This window comes from Garra rufa, chromosome 12 (assembly GCF_049309525.1).
Source record: "Garra rufa chromosome 12, GarRuf1.0, whole genome shotgun sequence".
NCBI lineage: Eukaryota > Metazoa > Chordata > Actinopteri > Cypriniformes > Cyprinidae > Garra > Garra rufa.
The window spans coordinates 2,926,451-2,943,246 of NC_133372.1; the positions used below are offsets into that span (position 1 = coordinate 2,926,451).

General features: G+C 34.1%; 1 protein-coding gene across 1 annotated transcript in view; it reads left to right on the forward strand.

Moving 5' to 3' along the window:
* LOC141346800 (plexin-A1-like) overlaps positions 1-16,796 on the forward strand; it is a 178,683-nt gene that overhangs the window by 16,715 nt on the left and 145,172 nt on the right. The window lies entirely within an intron of this gene.

A 16,796-nucleotide genomic window follows, 5' to 3' on the forward strand; every position in this document is an offset into this window, starting at 1 on the left:
GCCGGCGTCAGCTGATTGCAGGAGACACCGAGAGCGTCCTGTGCACACGCGTCACGCCGGGACGCTTTCTGTCTGTCTGTGCTTCTGGAAGAATGACACACAACGCTATGAACTACAGCATAAATGCGTCTGATTGAATGATATCAGAGGAGATGAAAAAGATAGGTTATCAAGAAGCAAAATCCTCAAAAAAAAACATCCAGAAATGTCTAGTTTGTGTGCGCAGCCAAGGCCATGTGGGTGGAGAATTGTGTTAACTGAAAATATATGTATAATCCAATGGATGAAATCATTTCTGGCTCTACACGATTGCCTGCTGAAAAGACATTGCATTATGGAGGTTAAACGAGTTTAGTGTCATTTTATGTTGTGGTTGTGTATGAGCAGATTTGAGGTGAGTTTGTTTTTTTAATGCTAGAGCATTTATTTGATTGTCCTCTCAGTAAGATCAGATTTGCTGTGTCTGATATGGACTAATACAGTGTGTTTTGGAGACTAGTTAAGATGTTTATTGAACCGAAGTCGAGATCTTGTCAGTTGAGGTTATCGATTTTGTATGATTGGTAGTAGCTGACTATTGCACATTGTGTATTATACACTGCCTAAATCACTGTGGCATCCAGTTTAATGGAAAAATGTCTTTAAAGGAGAACTTCACTTCCAACAAAACTTTACAGATAATTTAGTCACCCCCTTGTCATCCAAGATGTTCATTTTAGGATTTCTCTCCATATAGTGGACTTCTATGGTGCCCCCGAGTTTGAACATCTAAAATGTAGTTTAAATGCAGCTTCAAAGGACTCTAAATGATCAAAGTCGAGGAAGAAGGGTCTTATCCAGCGAAACAATTGGTTATTTTCTAAAAAAATGTACAATTTATATACTTTTTAACCTCAAATGCTCATCTTGTCTAGCTTTGTATGAACTGTGTATTCCTGTTCAAGACAGTGGGGGTATGCCGAAAAACTCAATTTATTTTCTTTCTCAACTTCAAAATCATCCTACATCGCTGAAGAAGTACCGACCCAGTGTTTACAAAGTGAACACGCAAGGAAAAAAGGTAAAACAGTGTAGGACGATTTTGAAGTTGGAGGAGAAAATGAAATGGGAGTTTTTTGACACACCCTTACTGTCATGAGCTTAGAAAGTATATAAATTGTACATATTTTTTAGAAATTAACCAATCATTTTGCTTTGTGAGACCATTCGTTCTCATCTGGGATCATTTAGAGCCCTATAAAGCTTCATTTAAACCGCATTTTGGAAGTTCAAACTCAAGGCCACCATAGAAGTCCATTATATGGAGAAAATTGCTGAAATGTCTTCCTCAAAAAACAATTTCTTTACAACTGAAGAAAGAAAGGACATGAACATCTTGGATGACAAGGGTGAGTAAATTATCTGTAACTTTTTGTTCTGGAATTGAACTTTAACTCTTGGGATTGTGATTAAATAATCAAGAAATAATCAGTGACTGATAGTTTTATCGCACTAGAAATGGAAGCACATTGCATTATGTTAAAGGTTTGTTTTTGAAAGAGTATTCTTCAGCTCACCAAAGCTGCATTTATTTGATCAAAAATACAGTAAAATTTTGAAACATTTTTTGTAATTTAAAATAGCTGTTTCTATGTGAATATCTGTTAAAATGTAATTTATTCCTGCGATCAAAGCTGAATTTTCTGCGTCATTACTTCAGTCTCCAGTGTCACATGATTGTTCAGAAATCTTTCTAATATGCTGATTTGATTTTTATTAATAACATTGAAAACACTTTTGCTGCCCAATATTTTTGTGGAAATCTGATGCATTTTATTTTTTAGGATTCACCACTAAATAGAAAGTTAAAACAATAACACATTTATTAGAAACAGAAATCTTGATCAATTTAATGCATCCATATTATATCCAATAACAACACGCTGATTTTTGATATTCATTGTCATAAAAAATACAGCTCATATCAAATTATAAATGTCTTAAGATATTTGTATATTTTAGAAATAATACTGTTGCCTCAAGTTGCTTAAATGTTGTTTTTGTTAGTAGTTTCTGTGTGGTTTAAACTGAGTGGCCTGTGGTTAAAAAAAAATGCTGTTTCAAAGTTGCAAACAAGCAAAATCTTCACAATTGTATCTCTTTTATCATCAGTATATCCTCCAGCCCTGTATGTTTACACATGTTACCAGTCTCCCATGTAAATGTTGAGGTTTACGAGGTTAAAACCACTCACTGATGTCATGCATGCAAATAAAAACCGCTCGCACTCTGAAAGTGAGTGTGTGTGTGTGTGTGTGTGTGTGTGTGTGTGTGTGTGTGTGTGTGTGTGTGTGTGTGTGTGTGTGTGTGTTTTAGTGGAAAAGAGGTTGAGCTGGTCTATCTGGTTGAGTCACTTTTCACAGTTGGTTTATCGCAGATGCTACTTTTGTCTCTTGCTGAGCTGCAGGTTGAAGTTTGTTTGAAACCTCATTCGTTTTCAGGATCTTGCTGCCACGCCGCTATTGTAAACGCCACTGTTAGTGTGGTTTAAATAAACTGTCAGTAGTGCTATATTGCTATTTAAGCATGTATGCATCATCCTGGACATTTGCATTCCTGTCATGAATAAAATTGCATTATCCAAAATGCAGAAATGTACTTTTTGCATCGTCTTAAAGGGATAGTTCACCCCAAAATTATGTTTTTGTCATGTTGTTACAAATCTGTATGTTTGTTTCCAGTTTTAGGGGTAATACATTACAAGTAATGCGAGTTACCTAATCAGATTACTTTTTCACGTAACTAGTAAAGTAACACATTACTTTTTCATTTAAAAAACGTTTTTCAAAAAAGTAACGCCCGTTACTTTTTGTCTCCTTAATGTATTTAGTCCCATTTTATTAACCAATGTGTTTACTGCTGACCTTTGATTCAATTCAAACATGCCAATAAGCAAAACTTACTTTAGATTAACTAACATTTGTGCTTCATTTTTCTCATTACTGAAGAGTGTTGAATTACTTTTCCTCCAGCCCTAGGCTTATTCATTTCACTTTTTGGTGGGAAAGGGCTTTTACATTTGCTAAAAATCTAACTTTTTATATTAAAAACAAACAAGCAAGCCCTTCCCAGATTTAAAAAGTAACACAAAAGTAATGTAACACATTTTTATAAAAAGTAACTATGTGACAATAATGTTACATTTTTACTTTTAAAAGTAACTTTGTTTCTTCTGTTGAACACAAAAGACAACATTTTGAAAAAGTTGGTAACCAAACTGATTCCCATTGACATTTTAATAGTTTTTCTTTCCTTATTATGGAAGTAAATGGGTACCGTCAGCTGTTTGGTCATCTACAATCGTGTGTGTGTGTGTGTGTGTGTGTGAGGTTTGGAACAACATGAGTGTGAGTAAATGACAGGGTTTAATTTTTGGGTGAACTATCCGTTTAATACTACTGTTCTTCACGAGAATGACAGCTGTGTGAATTCAGGTGTGTTCATAATGACAGCAATTTAATGTCTTTAAACTTCTCAATCTCTATTTTCCTCAATTAAAGTTTTAAGCGTCTAATTGTGTGACATCATCACCTTTCCCTGAAGTTGCAATCAGCACCTGTTTAATACAGAACACACACTCACCCTCTCTCTCTCTCTCTCTCTCTCTCTCTCTCTCTCTCTCTCTCTCTCTCTCTCTCTCTCTCTCTCTCTCTCTCTCTCTCTTTCTGTGTGCAGTGGCACAAATCTGCAATTCAATTTGCAACAGTTTAATTTGTGTTTAAGATGCAAATGTAGCCTTTCTGATAATGAGAATGCTAAACAGAGAGGAGGGAGTCCAGAGCGCTCACACACTCATTCATTAGCTCACAGTAATCGTGTCAACACACACACACACACACACACACACACACTTGTGCACAAATCCACAGCAAATGAGACGCAGGATGGAATAGAATTATCTGTCTGTAAAGGTCACAAAACAAGAGTTAAGACAGCAAGAAAACAAATGGGATGGAAAAGTTCACTCTTCGACTGTTTTAAACACCTCTAATGCTGAGAGACATGCAGCCTGAAGACGTAACCGAGAGAGAGAGAGAGAGAGAGACAGGAAAAGGTATTGATCACAATTAATTGCATCCAAAAATTAAAGTTTGTTTACATACTGTATATGGGGCATGCTACAGCTGCTGTCCCACAACCAAAAAACAAAGCAGTTAGTACTCAAATCTTAGATGTTTGTTAAGATTAGCTATTGAAACTCACAATAATATTTAAAATGTTACTAAGCTTTTTTTATTAATATAAAAAAAAATGTTTTAATAAAAAAAAAAAAAATCATCATTTATTGGGTACTTTCAATGGGGAGGTTATAAATTATTTTAGTATTTTTTTCATTGTTGTTTTTAAGTGTCTTTCTGTGTGTTTTTTTTTTAATGGAAAAAATATATATAATATAATATAATATATAAAATAAAAAAAATAAAAAATAAAATATATATATATATATGTGTGTGTGTGTATGTATATATATATTTTTTTTTTCAATATTTTATTTATTTCTTTATGTAAAAAAAAAAAATGTTTCCCGCATTTTTCATTTAGTCTATTGGCCTAGATTGATTTTAACTAAACACATACATTTATGATCAGGAAATATTTCTATTTTCTTCAGAAATAAAGTTTTTAAATAATGTTATGATGCTGTTTGGTTCGATGTATATTCAAACTAATCAATCCTTAAATGAAACTAACCTTTTTAAACTTTTTGCCTTTTTTTTAATTTATTTTTTTTTTACAAGGAAAAAAATTATTTAAAATGCTACAAATCTCATAATTTACTCTTGAAATATAATTAAATACTAAATGTTTATAGATTTACCTGTGAAATATATGTAATAAAAATAATATATATACTTTCTGAAAATACAATATGAAACTTAACTGCACAATTACTAGAAATGTGTACCTTAGATATTATACAACTTGCATACTTTTTATTTTGGCAAAAAGACACTTTTCAAGACATTTCCAATTCTGACTTTGAACCAATTCCGTAGAATGGCCCATATATTTATGTATTTATAAATATACGTACACGTATAAAATTAATTTAAATTTGTTGAAGTTTAATTTATCTTAGTAGTTTTGTCATTGCCCATGCAGACTCCAGAGATGTCCACCTGTTCTTCATGCATCGCATTTCATTTGGAGAGCGCGTGTAATGCACTACTGCACAGGAAAAACCAATCCATCCTTTTCTAAAATTCACTTACCTTCCTTATTTGTAAATATGCATGCATGCATATGCATCACAATTATGATGTCTTTGAAAGATTTGTAAGCTAATGTTGCAGTAAAGTGCGAGCTAGAACACTATGCATTGTTCTTTTTTATAGTTATATAGTTTTTATTATAGTATAGTTGTATTTAAAGCCTCGTTTTATAGTTTAGTCATTGCACGTGAAGACTCCAGAGATGTCCACCTGTTCTTCATGCGTCGGATTTCATTTGGAGAGCGCGTGTAATGCACTACTGCACCGGAAAAAACAATCCATCCGTTTCTAAAATTCACTTGATTTCCTTATTTGCATAACACCAGGTGACTGGAATTTAAAGTGCACCATAATCACTCATTGCAAAAACATGGCAATGGATGTGATGTAATAATGGCAGCAGGTCTGTGCAGCTCAGAGAGAGAGAGACGGCTGAGTGAATGCAGCATTTAGCCTGCTTTACTAGTTTATTCATTCCGTCTGTGTGTCATGCATATGCATGCATGCAAATGTTCACGAGTGTGTATTAAACACATCGTGCTGCGATTGTGAGATTGACTGCTCAGATGTGTCTCTCCTCTCAGATCGCACGTCTGTCTCATTCTGCTGTTGTGGAAGGGGATGAAACGGTTTGATTTAAAGAGCTTGTGCAATTTTATCGTGTTCCATCTCACAGCTGTACATGCTGTACCATATCTTACGCTTCGCTGAGCGTGTGTTGCGGCCAAGTAAGAAACAGGAAGGAGAAGGACAGACAGACAGAGAGTTCACATGTTGCTGCTTCACTCGTTCTCTTCGGTTCCTCAGGAATGTTAACAGGCCTTGCCCTCACTAGTCATCAATGTGGGGGAATTCTGGGTAATGGCCTCGTAATCCCAATAGCTAGGTGATGTAATGGAAGATTTTTGGTCATTCTGGTCTGTTTTTGAAGTGATCTGAAACAAAACGTTCTGGTTTTTGCTTTCTAGAATGATTTTAATGAGAAAACATCCCTAAATGCTTTCGATCGACACTCCTAGACGAATCACCCTGCTGTGAAGGACTGGAGCAAAGTCAAAATATTAAATACAGGCCGAGGGATGTTCAACAAACACACTTTCATGGTGTCATGTCTGTGGAACAAAACAGTCAGAGGTTGGAGTTTACCCATAGACTGTAAAAAATATGGACGTAGTGTCCGTGACGTCATCCGTAGGTTTCTAAAGAGCGATTTTGGAGCCTATAGTGGGCGGGATTCGCTGTCGCTATCTTGGAATTGCGTCACCGTGCGTCACTCCCGGATCATCGAAAATGGGCAAAGAGGCGGGACGTGGGTGGAGCTGGTTGCTGAAACCACGCCCACTTAGCACTCCAGTGGTGACAGCAGCGGCAATCCCCCTGTCACTCAAGTGGCCACGCCCTTAATTATGCAGAACGTTAATATAACTTAAACGGATGACTTATAAAAAAGTTCACCCCCCTCACAGTTGACATGAAGGGCGAAATTAGCTATATGGTCTAAAACCACTTTTTGAAGCAGGCTGTAAACATGTTTTTTTTTTCTGCTGTAAAGTTGGACATATTAACATGGGGAGTCAATGGGACTGACTCCCTTTTGCAGCCAGTCTCTAGCGGCCAGTCGATGAATTGCAGTTTAAGCCACTTCCGTGTTGGTTTCAATAGAGAGAGCGGGAGGCTGCCGCTTGAGTTTACCACAGCAATTAGAAGATAAAAATACAGTTTATTTTCATGACAACTTATAAACGGTTAAAAACAGACCTACTGTGAGGTGTGTGGTTGTTAAATGATAATCTGTGACCCTGGACCACAAAACCAGTCTTAAGAATCACAGGTGTTTTTATGGCAATGGCCAAAAATACATTGTATGGATCAACATTAATGTTTCTTTTATGCCAAAAATCATTAGGATATAACTAATGATCATATTGTAAATTTCCTACTGTATATAATATTTCAAATTAAAACTTAATTATTGATTGGTAATATGCATATGAACAACTTAAAAGCAATTTTCTCAGTATTTACATTTTTTTTGCACCCTCAGGTTGCAGATTTTCAATGGTTGTATCTTGCCTAAATATTGTCCTATCCTAACAAAGCTTATTTATTCAGCTTTCAGATGATGTATGAATCTCAATTTCAAAAAAGTGACACTTATAACTGGTTTTGTGGTCCAGGGTCACATATATGCTTTTGTTTATTCAGCATTTTTTTGTATAATGTAGGCAAATGTCTGATTTAAAAACACATCATTACAAATGATTATGCAAAGTAAATCTCTACCAGTGAGATAACTGTGACAGGCAAATCATGGCAAAACACTTTAGCGTCTTTCATTCCCTTGAAGCACTGCAAATGACAAAATAAATGTCTTGTTCTCTCAAAATAATTACATTTTTGTATAGGTCTATATATGCATATCTTACAACACATGAAAACACACTGCTGCTCAAAAGATTTTGAATGCTTTTTAAAGAAGACTTTTCTGCTCATCAAGGCTCCGCTTAATTGATTAAAAATGCAGAAAAACTGTAATATTGTGAAATGTTAATGCTATTTAAAATAGTGGTTTTCTTTTTTAATATACTTCAAAATGTAATTTATTCCTGTGATGCAAAGCTGAGTTTTCTGCATCATTACTTGAGTCTTCATGATCCTTCAGTAATCATTCTAGTAATGTAATGCTGGAAACAAATTGTGCTGCTTAATATTTTTTTTTGGAACATGTGATACATTTTTTCAGGATTCTTTGAAAAATAAAACGTTAAAAAGAACAGCATTAGAATAGAATAGAAAACCTTTGTACAAACACCTTGTTCAAAGTTTGGGGTCAGTACATTTGTTCTTTCTTTCTTTCTCTCTTTGAAAAATTAATTATTTTATTTAGCAAGGATGTGTTAAATTGATAAGTCATAGTAAAGACTTACATTTTTAGAAAATATTTCTATTTTAAATAAATTCTGTTCTTTTTAACTTTTAATTCATCAAAGAATCCTACAAAAGTATCACAGATTCCAAAAAAATATTAAGGAGCACAACTGTTTTCAACATTGATAATAAAGTAATCAATATACTTTTCAATATACAATATATTTGAATGATTTCTGAAGGATCATGTGACATTGAAGACTGGAGTAATGGCTGATGACAATTCAGCTTTCCATCACAGTAATAAATTCTAATTATATATAAAAAAGCAGTTGTTTTGAATTGCAATAATATTGTTTAATATACTTTTACTTTTTTTCCCCTGTATTTTAATGAAAAACATAAAAAATCTTACTGATTACAATGATTATTATCTTATATATAATTGATTAGAACGTTTATTTATTTCTGTTGTCATTTGCAGTACTTCATTGGAATATAGGTGTTTCACTCACAGTTTTGTATTTTTGTTTTTTTTTGTTTTTCATTTTAATTTTTCCAATCCTTTTTTTCTTTGAAAAGTTTGTGATGTTGTGATTCACCTTGTAGCTGGTTGGTTTTGTTCATGGCTTAAAACTATAAAAATACTTTTTTTTACCCTTATGTCACAAATTAATGGGTTAAGGTTGCTAAGAAAAGCTGTATTGTAGAAAAACATGCTTTTGTGACTGAAATCAGTGTGAAACCATAGGACAGACTTGTAGACTAAATTTAGTCTCTGCCAAATGTATCCCAATTTAATTTGAATCAGTTTAATAGTTCCATTTTTTGCATTTGCGTTTTTTCATGCAATCACTGAATGTTGCTATTTTGTTGCTACATTGTTTTGTTTGGTTGCTACGGTGTTCTCAGCGGTTGCTGGGTGGTTTCTGTGTTATTCAAAGATGTCTAGATCAAATAACGGGATCATATTATGGTTTTATGGTTAAATAATAAAGGAGATTTTTATTAAATGTGTGGTAGATGTCTAATGTTTTCAGGCGAGTGCAGTGAACTAGACATGCTGCTGGTGGTTAGAAACCGGTTTCAGGAAGCTTAGAGCGGCATACGGGGGCAGGGCTGGAGATGAGGGTGTGTGATGGGGGATTTTACAGCTCCATGGGGGGTAAAGAGGGGTAAACGGGGGTCGAGTGTAAACAACATCTGTTTATCCCAGCGCCTTACTTCTGTTTCTGACTAAATACTGGTTACTGCAGGTATTACCACAGTAAAACCTTCTCACATGCTTTTAGATTCTAAAGTTCCTATTTTCATTTATTATTACTGTAGTATTTTGGGGGAAACATTGTGCAAATGTTATGCATACAGATCATACGTTTATGGATTATTTTGTGCATTGATACATTTACACGACTTCATTCATGCACATTCTGGATGTGTTTGTGCAGTGCTGCTGGATAAACACGCGTGTTCAGTTTTGCATGCAGTTGGTTTGTCTGCAGCATATTTATTGTGTTTAATTAGTGGGATAATGAGCTGTGAAATGACCGTGTCATTGCTGACTGGCCACTTCCTGTGCACTCGTGTTTTCCTTCCTGTCCTGTTTAAAATTCCAGTTTGAAAGTCAGAAATGTCATTTAAAGGTGAATAATCACTAAAATATTATGGACTGTTTGCGGTACTAAAGATTTTAAACTATATTAATGATTTAACTCCAAATGCCTTCAAATACACCTATAAAAGTGTGTTTTGGCAATTAAAAATTACAATCAATATAGGTTGGTTATTTGTTACACTGCAAATGTGCTGAAAAAAATGTAAAATTTTTGCTTAGAATTCTTGTAATTTTGACTTTATTCTCAAAATATTTTTGAAAACATTACAACTTTATTCTTGAAACACTTCAACTTTATTTGTGTAATATTTCAACTTTATTCTTAAAACATTGACTTTATTCTCATTTATTCTCACTTAATTGTCGAAAAATTACTTTTCTCAAAATATTCTGACTTTATTCTCGTAATATTTTGAATATTTTGATTATTCTCAAAATATTTTGACTTTATTCTCAAAATATTTTGAGTTATTCTCATAATATTTAGACTTTATTCTCGTAATATTTAGATTTTATTCTCAAAATATTCCGACTTTATTCTCGTAATATTTTGAATATATTGATTTTATTCTCAAAATATTTTGACTTTATTCTCGTAATATTTAGACTTTATTCTCGTAATATTTGGATTTTATTCTCAAAATATTTAGACTTTATTCTTTAAATATTACGAGTTTATTCACAAAATATGTTGACTTTATTCTTGTAATATTTCTACTTTATTCTCAAAATACTACGACTTTATTCTCGTAATTTAAATTATTTCTCAAAATATTTAGACTTTATTCTTTAAATATTACGAGTTTATTCACAAAATATGTTGACTTTATTCTTGTAATATTTCTACTTTATTCTCAAAATACTACGACTTTATTCTCGTAATTTAAATTATTTCTCAAAATATTTAGACTTTATTCTTTAAATATTACGAGTTTATTCACAAAATATGTTGACTTTATTCTTGTAATATTTCTACTTTATTCTCAAAATACTACGACTTTATTCTCGTAATTTAAATTATTTCTCAAAATATTTAGACTTTATTCTTTAAATATTACGATTTTATTCTTGTAATATTTTGACTTTATTCTTCTAATATTTCAACTTTATTCGCAAAATATTTCGACTTATTCTCCTAATATTTTAACTTTATTCTTTAAATATTACGACTTTATTCTCAAAATATTTTGACTTTTTTCTCATAATTTCGACTTTATTCTCATTATTTCGACTTTATTCTTGTAATATTAAACTTTTTTCTTGAAATATTTAGACTTTATTCTCAAAATATTCTGACGTTATTCTCAATATTTCAACATTATTCTTTAAATATTATGACTTTAATCTCGTAATATTTTGACTTCATTCTCGTAATATTTTACCTTTATTCTTGAAATATGACTTTAATCTCGTGATCTTAGGTTTATTTCAAATATAGCACATGCATATTCTTCACAGAATGCATATTGTACACAGAATTGACCATATGCACGGATTACTTCCTTGTTTACTCAAGCCAGCTCAGTCATTTCCGGTCAACTGTACTCTGCCGTAATATGAGCGTACTTTGTTCGTTTTCTCTACGTAATCGATTCACAATCGAAGAAAAGTGTTGTTTGTCTAAGAGGACCAAACGTCCATGTATACCGTTTCAAGAATGACAAATGCCAGTTTAAAAAAATTCGCGAGTAAATCGGCTAAATATGCGCGAGTCATTGCTATGATTGACAGTAATAACCGGACCAAGCAAATGACAAACTGATGTCAAAAAAGAGCTTAAATGATTCAGACTAAATTCAGATAACAAAACTACAGCAGTAACAAGTTTGTGTTGGTTAAATATAGGCTATTTGATAGATTTTACAGTTCAAGATAAAACTTAAAAGATGTAGTTATTCAATTTAATAAAATATTTCAAATTCCTATCGATTCATAATTAGTGCATTTTTTAATTATTATACCATAAATATTTAACGTGTTTGTAGTGAACTAGTATTTACATAATTCACCCTTATAGGCTGTTTGTGTGTGAGCTTAATGACTTTCTGCACTTGCTATACTATAAAAGTAAAAGGTAAAAGTACTACAATTTATTATACTAGTATTTTATAATAAATCGAAAGCAAGACGTCTTGAAAAATATAAGGAGAGACAGCTGCATAATAAACAATCCTCTGCTGCCATCTATTGGTTATATGGGTAATTCCATATTATTTTAGCCAAAAATAGACGTTGTTTTCCGTGAAGTCATTTTTTCCGATGCCCTTTTTATGAATGAAAAGTGAGTCGTCCTTGAAGTACATTTTATTTCACAGCTGTAGAGTTAGAAAATAATAAAGGCTTTGAAATATTGCAAGATTTTAAAAATGTGTTCATGACTACGAAGGCAAGTTAGTGATTATCAAGAATACGATTAAGATGTCCTTGAAGAGAAATATGATAGCTGGCTAACGTTAGCCTAAACACGTTATGATAGTGTTTAGCTGTCAGCATTTAAATGTACAACTATGCAGATACGGTATGAGATTACCAGGCTCCGCATTTAAATTATATGTTGTTAAATAATATGAAACTGAATGTTCATGCCGCTAACATTGTTTATAATGTTGCAATTATAATTTTTCTCAGTTTCTGATAAGAACGAGGCACTAGATCAGTCTCAAGAGTGTCCACCTAATATATAGCACATATAAAATGAGCTTCAACGGAAGTTTACGAGCTGGCTTATCTTTATGCGGAAATTCTAAAGAACGCTCCGTGCATAAGGTCAATTGCATATTGTATTTTTTTTTTTACTAGTATGCTGCAGTTTGCCATTGTGAGCTTCTGGTGTGCGGTTTTTTTCCCCATTTAGGCTACTGGTTTGAGTGTATTGCTTTAGTGTGTGAGTTTTATACACGTCTGTTTCGGAGTGTATTCAGTGTGTGTATTCGCGCTCCATCTGAGAGGCGAGTGCTGTAATTGATATGCCACAAGTAATAAATCAGCCAGCCGCCTGCCACCACTCGCCATTATCTGAGGAGACGGGTTTAGAGGTCTGTCCGCAGTGTGTGTACGTGAATTTATGCTCTGTTTTCTAAAGCAGAGGGACTGTGAGACGACTGGCAGAATAACGTGTCCTCGGGCAGCTGTGGGAAAAATGGAGAATGAATTGACTTCCATATTAACTGTGTCTCATGTTCCTTATGCTGAAATGTACTCCAGCACTTGTTTCGTTGGTGTGTGGCGGTTACTAAGGGTGAATCTCACGAAACCTGGATTGTTTCTTGCCCAAAGCATTTTTTGCTTGCATTTCCATGATGATGCTGTAGTTGTTAATTTTATAGCATTTACTAAACCGATATTAGTTATTGAATGCTTACACACAAATAAAGCTTATGGTAGATGTGTCAGTAAATAAAGGTTCTGTGTCTGTAATGTGTTTGCACAATAGTCTGTCTGAGAATAATGGTGAAAGGTTTTGAGAATAAACTCGTAATAGTAAGAATAAAGTGGGAATGTTTCGGGAATAAAGACAATGTTTCGAGAATAAAGACGGAATGTTTCGAGAATAAAGATGTAATGTTGGAAAATGATGGAAAAGTCGGAATGTTTCGGGGGGAAAAGTCAGAATGTTTCGAGCAATAAATTTGGAATGTTTCTTTCTGGGGAAAAAGTCGTAACATTTCGGGGAAAAAAGTCAGAACATTTAGAGGAAAAAAGTTGGAATGTTTCGAGGGAAAAAGTCGGAATGTTTCAGGGAAAAAATTCAGAATGTTTCGAGCAATAAAGTCGGAATGTTTTGAGGAAAAAAGTCGGAATGTTGCGAGGAAAAAAAGTCGGAATGTTACGAGGAAAAAAGTCGGAATGTTGCGAAGAAAGTCGGAATTTTGCGAAGAAAAAAGTCGGAATGTTGCGAAGAAAAAAGTCGGACTATTGCGAAGAAAAAAGTCGGACTGTTGCGAAGAAAAGTCGGAATGTTGCGAAGAAAAAAGTCAGAATGTTTCGAGCAATAAAGTCGGAATGTTTTGAGGAAAAAAAGTCGGAATGTTGCGAAGAAAAAAGTCAGAATGTTTCGAGCAATAAAGTCGGAATGTTTTGAGGAAAAAAAGTCGGAATGTTGCGAAGAAAAAAGTCGGAATGTTGTGAGGAAAAAAAGTCGGAATGTTGCGAAGAAAAAAGTCGGAATGTTGTGAGGAATAAAGTGGAAATGTTGTGAGAATAATGTCTAAGGGCGAATCTCACGAAACCTGGATTGTTTCTTGCCCCAAGCATTATTTGCTTGCATTTCCATGATGATGCTGCGGTTGTTAATTGTACAATATTGATTAAATGTTTATTGAATGCTTATACATAAATAAATCTTGGTAGATGTGTCAGTAAATAAAGGTTCTGTGTCTGTAATGTGTTTGCACAATAGTCTGTCTGCGGTTTTCAGGTAGGACGTGAGCGAGCGGCTCATTTGACACGAGCAGAAACTGATGCCAGTGATAATATTGAGCTAGACTGAGATCCGTGACATAAATAACAACATCTATGAGAACGGCTTCTTGCACGGGCACGTATATTCAGCGGCTGTTTCTGTCATTTGGCGCTTGTGGATTCATTGATTGGTGTCATTTAAGCAGTTACTGATCGTCTGAAGTGCAGGTACTCATGGGAAATTGGCGAATCTAAAAGTGGAAGATGAGAACACAAGATGAAAGAAAGCCTTCGGGGATGTTAGACAAGAATTTCTTTTATCTCTTGATGAGATTGATAATTCTCTTCAGTTGTCAGTCCTTTCTGAGGCGTTTCGAGAGACATTCTTTCATTTATATTTTCACGTTCATTTGGTTCCATTCTTGTGCTCTGTCATATCTCTAAACTTGCTACAAATGCTTGTGCATTGACTGTTTTAACCATTCAGTTGCCAGATAGCTGTAGGAGGACACACAGATGCACTTTGGTTTGATGTTTACAGTCGACTCTGTCATGAACGATCAGCTCAAATGAAGACAAATGAGGTTTGGGAATCTCTGCCTCTTTCTGTTTTCCATGCACATGCACACAAATGTTGAACATAGTAACTAAACAGACATGACTTGCCTCACTGTGGTAGTACCATAGTAAAGTGATTGTAATGGCATGATACTGAATGGTTACAAAATTCAGGTACTATTGTAGTACATGAAGGAATACCATGGGTTGCCATGCTTGAATATATTTCCTTCTACAGTTAAAATTGAAAGTTTACTCGGCTTGCAGAATCTGCAAAATTGTAATTATTTTACCAAAATAAGAGGGATCATACAAAATGCATGTTATTTATTTAGTGCTGACCTGAATAAGATACGCAAAAGAAAATAATAGTTGAATTTATCGAAATGACCCTGTTCAAAAGTTGTTACCTGAATGATTAACAACTGTGTTTAATTGTTTAGTGATAGTTGTTCATGAGTCCCTTGTTTGTCCTGAACAGTTAAACTGTCTGCTGTTCTTCAGAAAAGTCTTTAAGGTTCCCACAAATTCTTTGGTTTTCCAGCTTTTTTGTGTATTTGAACTCTTTCCAACAATGACTGTATGATTTTGAGATCCATCTTTTCACACTGAGGACAACTGAGGGACTCATACGCAACTATTACAGAAGGTTAAATGCTCACTGATGCTCCAGAAGGAAACACAATGCATGAAAAGCAGAGGGTGAAAACTTTTGAACATAATGAAGATGTGTACATTTTTTTCTTATTTTGCCTAAATATCTTTTTTTTTATTTAGTAATGCCTTTCAGAAGCTAAAGAAGATGCTTGCATGTTTCCCAGAAGACAAAATAAGTAAAACTGACCCTGATCTTCCAATGCTCTTAATGCATTGTGTTTCTTTTAAGAGCATCAGTGAGCATTTGAACCTTCTGTAATAGTTGCATACGAGTCCCTCAGTTGTCCTCAGTGTGAAAAGATGGATCTTAAAACCATAGTCATTGTTGGAAATGTTTCAAATACACAAAAATCCTGAAAAACCAAAGAATTTGTGGGACATGAAGGATTTTTTTTTATAAAGAAGAGCGGCCAGTTTAACTGTTCAGGACAAACAAGGGACTCATGCACAATAATCGCTAAACAAAAAACACAGCTGTGGATCATTCAGGTAACAACACAGTATTAAGAACCAGGGGGATGTAAACTTGTGAGCAGGGTCATATTTATAAAAATTCAACTATTATTTTCTCTTGTGGGCCATGTGTAAACACCTTATATGTGAAATATCTTATTCAGGTCAGTACTAAATAAAAAATAACATGCATTTTATATGATCCCTTTTGTTTTGCTAAAATAATTAACATTTTGCAGATTCTGCGAGGTGTATGTAAACTTTTGACTTCAATTGTGTATATGCTCTTTTACTACTTGCTTGGAAAAATAACAAAATAATTCAAAGGAGCCATCTCTGATATGAAATCGTTTTAGTTGGTCCTTAGCTGATAGACAGACGAATACTTTCGCTTTTCCGGTCCATTTTCGCACGCGTTTCTGGAGCTCTGCGGAATGACGCCACTTCCCATCATCCCGTCCTTGGGGAATGATGGACAGATAAGAAGGCCCTCAATCACCCGAACAGGAAAAAAGCAATGGAGATAAGAAATGGGCAAAGAAAAGGAGAGAGAAAGGAAAACATTCTTCCTATTTTCCCTCCACTCTATCTCCCCCTTTTATTTCCTTTATCTTTCAGAGTTTTCGCTTGCCTCCGGCTCTCTCCTGTCGCTGAGATTTTCCTGTTTTTGTACTTCCGACTCCCATTTTTTCCCCCAGTGGAAATGGTGAAGGTGAACTGAAAATGTTTTGGGTTTGGATTTATTCTCAATCTCCATCATCAGCAGAATCAAAATAGTTTTTCTAATAAAGTAGGTATTTTGTCAGGTGCTTTTAAAACAAGTTCTTCTGAAACAACATAGGCCTAACTTTAAATGCCAATGTCCTCAAATTTGGCCCTGGAGCTATAAATGAATCGTCACAATGCATTGTTGTATAATTCTAACTCTTTCTGGCTTTGTACTGCAATCTGTGCTCTCAGAGCTGAGAATTAGAAAAGAACAAGATGTATAA